At 51.1% G+C, this 8,599-nt stretch overlaps 1 long non-coding RNA gene across 1 annotated transcript; it reads right to left on the reverse strand.

Moving 5' to 3' along the window:
• Positions 1-643: 643 nt before the first annotated feature.
• LOC142920522 (uncharacterized) lies at positions 644-6,053 on the reverse strand. The gene is made up of 3 exons (XR_012938877.1): positions 5,666-6,053; positions 1,633-1,702; positions 644-712 (listed from the first exon to the last, which is right to left on the reverse strand). It is a non-coding gene; the product is annotated as an uncharacterized LOC142920522 (long non-coding RNA).
• Between the last annotated feature and the right edge of the window lie 2,546 nt (positions 6,054-8,599).

Below are 8,599 nucleotides of genomic sequence, written 5' to 3' on the forward strand. Positions count from 1 at the left end.
CCATCCGCCTCCGTTGAAGCTGTTCGGTAAATACAAAAAACATCGTGGACTTTTCCCACAAAGTTTTACTTCCAATGTTTGTACGGTGTACAGTCTGGAAAGTACCCACATGGCAAATTTCCAGTTTGTTGCATGTCGCGAAGTACGCTAAACATTTTGAACAGACAACACACACAATCACAACTTTGCCTTTTATATATATTTGGAGATGCAGTGAAAAACTTTCCCAAAATCCATCACGCGGTTTCAGTTTTTTTATTTTCAGTTTGATTTATTTTGGTTATAGTCCCGTGAGCCATTCGGCTCTTGAATCGGGTGCAACCACAGCAAGCAACAAAACAAAAACACGACCAAGAAAAACATCTTACAGTGACTATGTGTGACTGTGCAAACAGCACTGTCATGGCACGCAATGAGAGGGCAAATGTCATAAATATTCCTGTAAGCCCTCGCATCTTCAACATTAATGTTGCCATAGAAACATTGTGGGGTTTTTTTGCTTCATTGTAAAAAAAAAATGATTATCTGTTATTTTTATTACATTTTTTATCTACGTGACTTTACCGAAAGAACCAAGAATATTAATTCCTGCAGTCACCAAAGTTTTAAGTCAAAACATTCACACACGTTGACAAAGCCTCACCTTGTGTTGTTGTGGGCAGGTCGCTTCTGATAACAAGAGCGGTATAGCAGCTCAAGCGGGCTTGGCCTGCTAACAAAAGAAAATAAAAACTGCGTGAATATTTACAATAAAACAAAGTTACAAAGTGGCGAGCCGGGTGAAGACAAATTAAACTTAAGCGAGATAATTAAAGTGAATGCAATCAGGCGAGGGCAGGAGGCAAGGCCCCGGGTGGCTAGGCCCCGCGTTGTAAAGTTCCAACTTGGACGTCGATTCCCATGCTCGCTGCTACTCAACTGACATCCCTACGAGAGAGAGAGGCTCTACCTTGGTAAACAACAACCACGACCACCATGAGAATTTCTCACCTCGGATTTCAGTGCAAGCGCGGATAGGCAGCCTCCTGTTACCTAGCGACGTCACGCGGGTAAGCAAGTAACATGACGTCACTCCCGGGGTAAGAGACACGCCCCTTCCACAATGAGCGGCTCTGTACTGAATAAATTATGTTAATGGTTCGGCCCATATGTCGAGCGTTGGGGGCGTGGCTGCTGAACCCGTCGCAATAAACTCTCGACGGCTTTAACGGATACATTATGTTAATGAGCCGCCAGTCACTGGGCGTAGCTTTGCCCAAATAAGGATTGCCACTGGATTGATATCGGCAGTGACCCAAGCGAAGGTGACGTCACGCTCAAGAGCGCTGTGGACGGGGGAGGGCTGAATACCTTGGTGACATGACACCACTAGCTGCCACTTCATGCCGAAGAGGTCACGGGGATGGAGTTTAAGTTGATTTAGATTCATTTTCCATTGCCCCTCCCTTGAGTGCATGAACTCAGCAACAACGTGGACATTATTGTGTATACGTACACACTGTGTACACTTTGAGGCCACGTGAAGCGTCAAAGGCTCGCTGGAAGGAGGAAGTCGCGTGACAGACTCAGCAGTTGCGATGGGTTAACTGACGGATGGCTATCGATTAGAAATCACATATCCCCGAGTCTCACCTGTGAGTGGCACCGCCTCACGCTGTTGTGGATCCCCACGTGGCTCGGAGCCTCAAAAGCTCCGTGACTCCTGGGTGGTGATACAAAGACAAAGATCCCCCGTGTAGCCTTAACAGACTGTTGGGGCAAGTGCTGTTAGCAAGTATTAGCTCCACCTATGAAGGCCGGCGCGGCACGCGAAGGGAATGGGTGGCCAGCACCGTGCCCGACCGCCTTTGTCTCCCCAGTAATGATGTTTGCACACCGCACCGGGTACTCACTTGAGGCTGAGTCGACCTAGGGGAGGCCCAGAACCGGTTCAAATAATCGTCACTGGGTGTTGGCTGTGAGCGGGAATCAAACTCGGGTCGTTATGTTCGTAGAGCAGCGCACTAACCGCTAGACTACCGCCACACACGTTACACACACACACTACACACACACACGCACAGTACACACACACAGTACACACACACACGCACAGTGCACACACACACAGTACACACGCACAGTACACACACACAGTACACACACACGGTACACACACACGCACGACACATACGCACAGTACACACACACACGCGCAGTACACACGCACGCACACAACAACAACCGCCATTCGCCACTAAGTGGCGGTGACGTCACCACGACGCTTGTGCCAGGCTATGTGCACCCTGAGGCCACGTGAAGTGTCGAACGCCCGCTGGCAGGAGGTCACGGGGCAGACCCAGGTGCCACGGGTCGACTGACTGAGATGACTGGCTGATGCACCACCTGTGCCCCCTACTGTGCCAACCTGCTGTGCTTTAGCCACCCGGCGCTCCGCTCGTTGTTCTGAGCGTCGCTCCTCCGCCCTCCGTTGTTGTTGGAGGGCGACTACCTCCAACTGCCCAATAGCGTCCTTCACGAGCCTCCTCCACAGAGGCAGATCTTGACACCGCTTGTACCAGTCATCGGCAAGTCCACTCAGCTCCACGTCCTCCTGTACCACATCACTCCATCTCTTCTCTAGCCCGTGCCGCGCCCGCTTAGCCCCCTCAATCCGGCCGAACAAAAGCTGTTTCGGCATGCGGTGGCTGGGCATGCGGGCTACATGACCCAGCCATCGCAGCCTTGCCCGCCGGAGGAGCTCACCGATGGGACCCTGCCCAGATCTTTCAAGGATTTGTGAGCTCCTCACACAATCCAGTCTGGTTAAACCCAGGATGGATCATAGGCAGGCCAGCCTGAATGTTTCTAACCGGCGAAGATGCTTCATTAAGGGGGTCCACGTTTCGCAAGCGTAGAGAAGGGAGGGAATGACCGTGGCCGAGAAGACCTGAAGCTTAGTGCGGAGCGACAGACCAGGTAGCTTCCACACAGCGTTACGCAACCGATGAAAAGATATTGCCGCTCGACTGATTCGGAGTGAGACCTCTGCTGTTAAACTGGAGCCAGTCATAAGCACACTGCCCAGGTATGGGAAACTCTCCACTCTCTCCACAACTGCCCCATCACCGATCGGGAGTTGTGGGGGTGGAGTGTCCGATGGTACAAAATACCCAGGCAGGTGCTTAGTTTTGGTGGGGTTGATGGTAAGGCCCCACCTCTTAGTGGCACGCTCCAGTCTCAGCCCGCTCACCATCATGAAGGTCCTTAATGATCGTGAGCAGAGGGTCAGGTACTCCAAAAGCACGAAGAACGACCCAGAGCCCAGGCCTACTGATGGTATCATAGGCCTTGACCAGGTCAATAAAGCAGAGATGTAGGTCTTGTTGGAATTCCCTACACCTCTGCTGTAGCAGACGGACAGAAAATATGGCATCTGTGCAGGACCGCCCTTTCCTGAAACCGCATTGGGGCTCCGCAAGCCTCTCCTCAGCGTGCCTGGCAAGGCGATGCTGAATAATCCTTGCCAGGACCTTTCCCGGCACACTGAGCAGTGAGATGCCCCTGTAGTTGTTACAGTCTGTGCGGTCCCCCTTCTCAAAAAGGGGGACCACCAGGGCATCCTTCCAATCCTGCGGAACCCGTCCAGTGGTCCAGACTGTTGTTATGATGTCATATAGGGCACTCTGTGCACAAACGCCACCCTCCCTCAGCATTTCGCTTGGGAGATCATCTCTGCCCGCTGCCTTTCCTGGTCTCAGACTCCGGATCGCCTTCAGTACTTCCTCAACAGATGGCACCTCAGCCAGCCACTCACAGGGGGTGACTTCTTCCAATATGAGGCACCGCAGCCTCAGCAGGGTCATCCTCACTTTGTGCCACGATGTTTTCCTGGCTGAGGGATTTTCCCTCCCCCAGGACCTCACAGAAATGCTCAGCAAATCTGCAAACCTGTTCCTGGGGGTCGGAGATTGGATCACCGTTTTTTCCCCTAATGATGGTAATAGGTGTGGCGCTGCAGGTTACTTTTTTGATGGAGTTAAATAGAGATTTGTGATCACGGTCCACTGAGGCAGACTCCATCTCCTCAGCAACCCGCGACCACCACCCATCCTTGCAGCGCCTGACGGCTCTCCGAACCTCCGAGCGAAGGCTGCGGTAAGCCTCCTCATTCTCTGACGTGGGATTCTGTAGCCGATGGCAGTGGGCCTGTCGCTTTTTCTCAACCATCCTGAACACCTCCTCTGTCAGCCAGGGTCTCTGGGGAGGTCTGGACCGCGTACCCAAAGCAGCCATTACAGCTGCATGAGTCACAGTCCTAAACCTCGCCCATTTACCCTCGACATCAGGAGTCGGGGACGATGCCAATCCCAGCCGCAAGCGATGATGAAATTCTCGCTTGCAACTTTCATCAGATAACTGAGACCAGGCCACTTCAGGTCGGAATGGGGTCCTGGGTGTACACCCACCACCGGAGTGGAAGAATGGCAGGCGCATCTTACAGATGACTAGTCGATGGTCAGAGGGCAGATCAGCTCCACGGTAGGTCCTGGTGTCAAGGACATGGGCTCGCATCCACTGGTCTGTCACTATGTAGTCCAGCAGATGTTCTTGCTTGGACCCGGCATGCATCCATGATGTTGTGTGGATGCGCCGATGCCGGAACAGCGTGTTGGTAATTACAAGCCCATGGGCTGCACAAAAATCTAGCAGCCTCCTACCGTTGTTATTGAGCTGATCTGGCCCATGCCCTCCAATCACTCCAGACCAGGTGCCAGTATCATGACCAACTCGGGCATTGAAGTCACAGACACAACACACACAGAGACACACACACACAGAGACACACACACAGCGACACACAACACACACAGACACACACACACTGAGACGCGCACACAGAGACAGACACAACACAAATGTCTCCCCGTGTAGTCTCCCTGACGGGCTGCGCGAGGCTTACAGACACACACACAGAGACACACACACACAGAGACACACACACAGACACAATACACACAGACACACACACAGACAGACACAACACAAATGTCTCCCCGTGTAGTCTCCCTGACGGGCTGCGTGAGGCTTACACACACAGAGACACACACACAGAGACACACACACAACACACAGACACACACACAGGCACACACACACAGAGACACACACACAGACACACAACACACACACACAGAGACACACACACAGAGACACACACACACAGAGACACACACAGAGACTCACACAGATACACACACAGACACAGAGACACACACACACACACAGAGACACACACACAGAGACACACACACACAGAGACTCACACAGATACACACAGACACACACACAGACACACACACACACCCACACACAGAGACACACACACAGAGACACACACACAGAGACACACAGACACACAGAGACACACACACAGAGACACACACACAGACACACACACAGAGACACAACACAGAGACACACAGACACACACACAGACACACACACAGATACACACACAGATACACACACAGAGACACACACAGACAGAGACACACACACAGACACAACACAAATGTCTCCCCGTGTAGTCTCCCTGACGGGCTGCGTGAGGCTGACAGAGCCCGCGCGTCTTTGTGGGCCTCAGGCTGTGAGGGCGAGAGGTCGGCTCCACTCTCTCACTCACCGCCCTCCTTGTTGTGTCGCCCGCTCTCGTTCACGTTTTTGTTTTATTATAGTCGTAGTTGTTGATGTTACAGTATTAGTTATTATAGCAGTTCATGTTTTTATTACTATTGTAACTGTTTATATAATTGCTGTTGTAAGTTGTTGATGTTATTATTAGTGTTATAGTTATGATTGTAGATGTTGTTGTTATTATAGTAGTTATAGTTACGATTGTAGATGTTATTGTTATTATAGTAGTAGTTATACTTATGATTATAGATGTTGTGGTGGTGGTGGTTGTTAGTCTCCTCAGAACACACAGCCGCCTTCTCCCGCCAAAACGCGACACTTTGGTGGTGGAGGGAGAGGGTCGTGTGGGCGAAACCAACGCGAGCAGCGGGCGAGGAAGGGGTGAATGCCACCGGCGAACTTAAATTGTTTTAATTTAGGGGGGTACACAGCAAACGCCACCTTTCACTAACGCTAGCGAGCCCCTCTTGCTTCTTGTCCGCTATGGATGAAATAATTAAACATCAAACAAATTCGCTACATTTATTCAGCGCGTCTTGAGTTTTGATGCTTTAAATCCCCCTCCCCCTCTTCTGGGCTATGCTTGGTATAGTCTGAAACGCAGCAGCGCCTTATCTAGTCTATGCTATTTACCATGGGCCTTAATCCGGGCTATGAAATAAAGTTCAATGTCACGTGCAATGGAGCTGACCAATTAAAAAACACCCACAAAATATCAACACCACGTGACTCGTGGTGGGAGGGGGGTTGCCATCTTGGTAAGGGAGAAGCCACCACACACCCCCCTACCCAAGATGACCGCCCAAACGTTGTTTGACTGGTTGTTGGGGAGAACCTCTGATAGCCAATAGCGACTATTAGGCGACTATTCACACTCGACTATTGCGGAGCTGTAGAAGCCCATCACGGTTTTACCCCGTCGTGGTCTTTGCGCAGGCAAAGTGAGTTCTCAGGCCCGTACGGGCGTACAGCCGTTTCAATACGGGCAAACAACAATACAAATCCGTGTCGATTTGTTTGTGTTTCTTCCTTGTGATGGGACTTTGTAGGATTAACGTTGAGATTTATAAGGGGCACGGGGTGATCAGTAAGGTCTGAATTGGTCTGTAATAAGGTAGGGCACTGATAAGGGGTTGACAGCTGTGTAGTGTATAGTGTAGTATAATGTATAGGATGAACGTTGAGATTTATAAGGGGCACGGGGTGATCAGTAAGGTCTGAATTGGTCTGTAATAAGGTAGGGCACTGATAAGGGGTTGACAGCTGTGTAGTGTATAGTGTAGTATAATGTATAGGATGAACGTTGAGATTTATAAGGGGCACGGGGTGATCGACAAGGTCTGAATTGGTCTGTAATAAGGCAGAGCGCCGATAAGGGGTTGACAGCTGTGTAGTGTATAGTGTAGTATAATGTATAGGATGAACGTTGAGATTTATAAGGGCCACGGGGTGATCAGTAAGGTCTGAGTTGGTCTGTAATAAGGTAGGGCACTGATAAGTGGTTGAGAGTTATGCTACTGACACTAACGGTGTGACTATGCATACGTAGTCGTTCAGAGTGTTCAACGTCGGCCTGGGTGCTGCGGTCGTCCAGGCGGGCACCGTTCTGGCCCACGTGGGGAGGCCGGCGAGGTGACCACAGATGTCTCGTGGCCACAGTGAAGCGGAGGAGCGAGCCGGACGAATCATGGATGGGCGCGCTGCGCTGCAAGAATTCCGATTTTATCCGGCGAGCGGCGGGGCGAATTTTCAAAACATTTTCACTCAGGGTAAATATGACACTTTTGCCGCACGTCCTTGATGGCAGCACCGCATTGACACGGGCAACGCCGCTTCCGTTCGCCAGAATTCACACGGGCTTAGTCGTCAGGAGGAGGACCACGTTCGCCACTGCGGTCGACGAGGGGAGCTCCGTTGTTCCCGTTAAGAAACACGATGGGAGTCTGCGGCTTCGCGCGGATTTCCACCAATTGAACAAGGTCTCCGTGCCAGATGCACACCCGCTCCCACGGATGGACGATTCATTGGATGCCCTGTCGGCCGTGTGGGTTTTCTACCACACTTGACTTGTCGTCGGGGTGTTGGCAATTGCCTCTTGATGAGAGCTCTAAACCAAATCCTGTGTTCTGAACACCTCGGGTTCTAAATTTTGATTTAAAGCTTTCGTGACTGCAGTAATTCATATTCTTAGCTCTTTCGGTAAAGTCACCACGTTGAAGGGAAACAATGAAACAATAATATATATAAAACAATAAAAATGCTCACGACGTTTCGACCATAACACAAACGGTCGTCATCAGTTTGTGTTATGGTCGAAACGTCGTGAGAATTTTTATTGTTTTATATATATTATTTTATTGTTTCCCTTCAACGTGGTGACTTTACCGAAAGAGCTAAGAACACCTCGGGCTCTGTTCCAGTTTAATTGTCTCCCGATGGGACTCCACTCGGCTCCGGTCACGTTCCAGCGACTCACGCAGCTGGTCCTAGCAGGCCTCCAATGGGACTCCCGCCTCGTTTATTTGGACGACGTGATCGTCTTCGGACGCACGTTCCAGGAGCAGCTGCAGCGGCCGCGATCGGTGTTTGTTCAAAGTTCGGGCGGCCAATCTTACGTTTAAACCACAGTCAAGTGTCACCTTCTGCAGACATCGGTTCGCTACTTGGGGCGCATCGTCAGCGAGTCCGGGGATAGCCACGGACCACCACAAAACTGCGTGCGTGCGCAACATGGCCAACCCCCACGTCGGTGGGTGACGTTTGCAGCTTTGTCGTATTACCGCCGCTTTGTGCCCAAATTTTGCAAAAATTGCAAAACCGCTCCATGCTCTCACTGCGAAAAGGCCAAAGATTTTGGTGGGGGGGGGGGGGGTGGAGGAGGAAACCGCATTTGTCGCGCTGTGGGACGGCCTCGTGACTGCTT

Source organism: Petromyzon marinus, unplaced genomic scaffold (genome assembly GCF_048934315.1).
Source record: "Petromyzon marinus isolate PM22_M1 ecotype Great Lakes invasive population unplaced genomic scaffold, UKy_Petmar_22M1.pri1.0 PM_G_Scaffold_72, whole genome shotgun sequence".
In the NCBI taxonomy this organism is placed as follows: domain Eukaryota; kingdom Metazoa; phylum Chordata; class Hyperoartia; order Petromyzontiformes; family Petromyzontidae; genus Petromyzon; species Petromyzon marinus.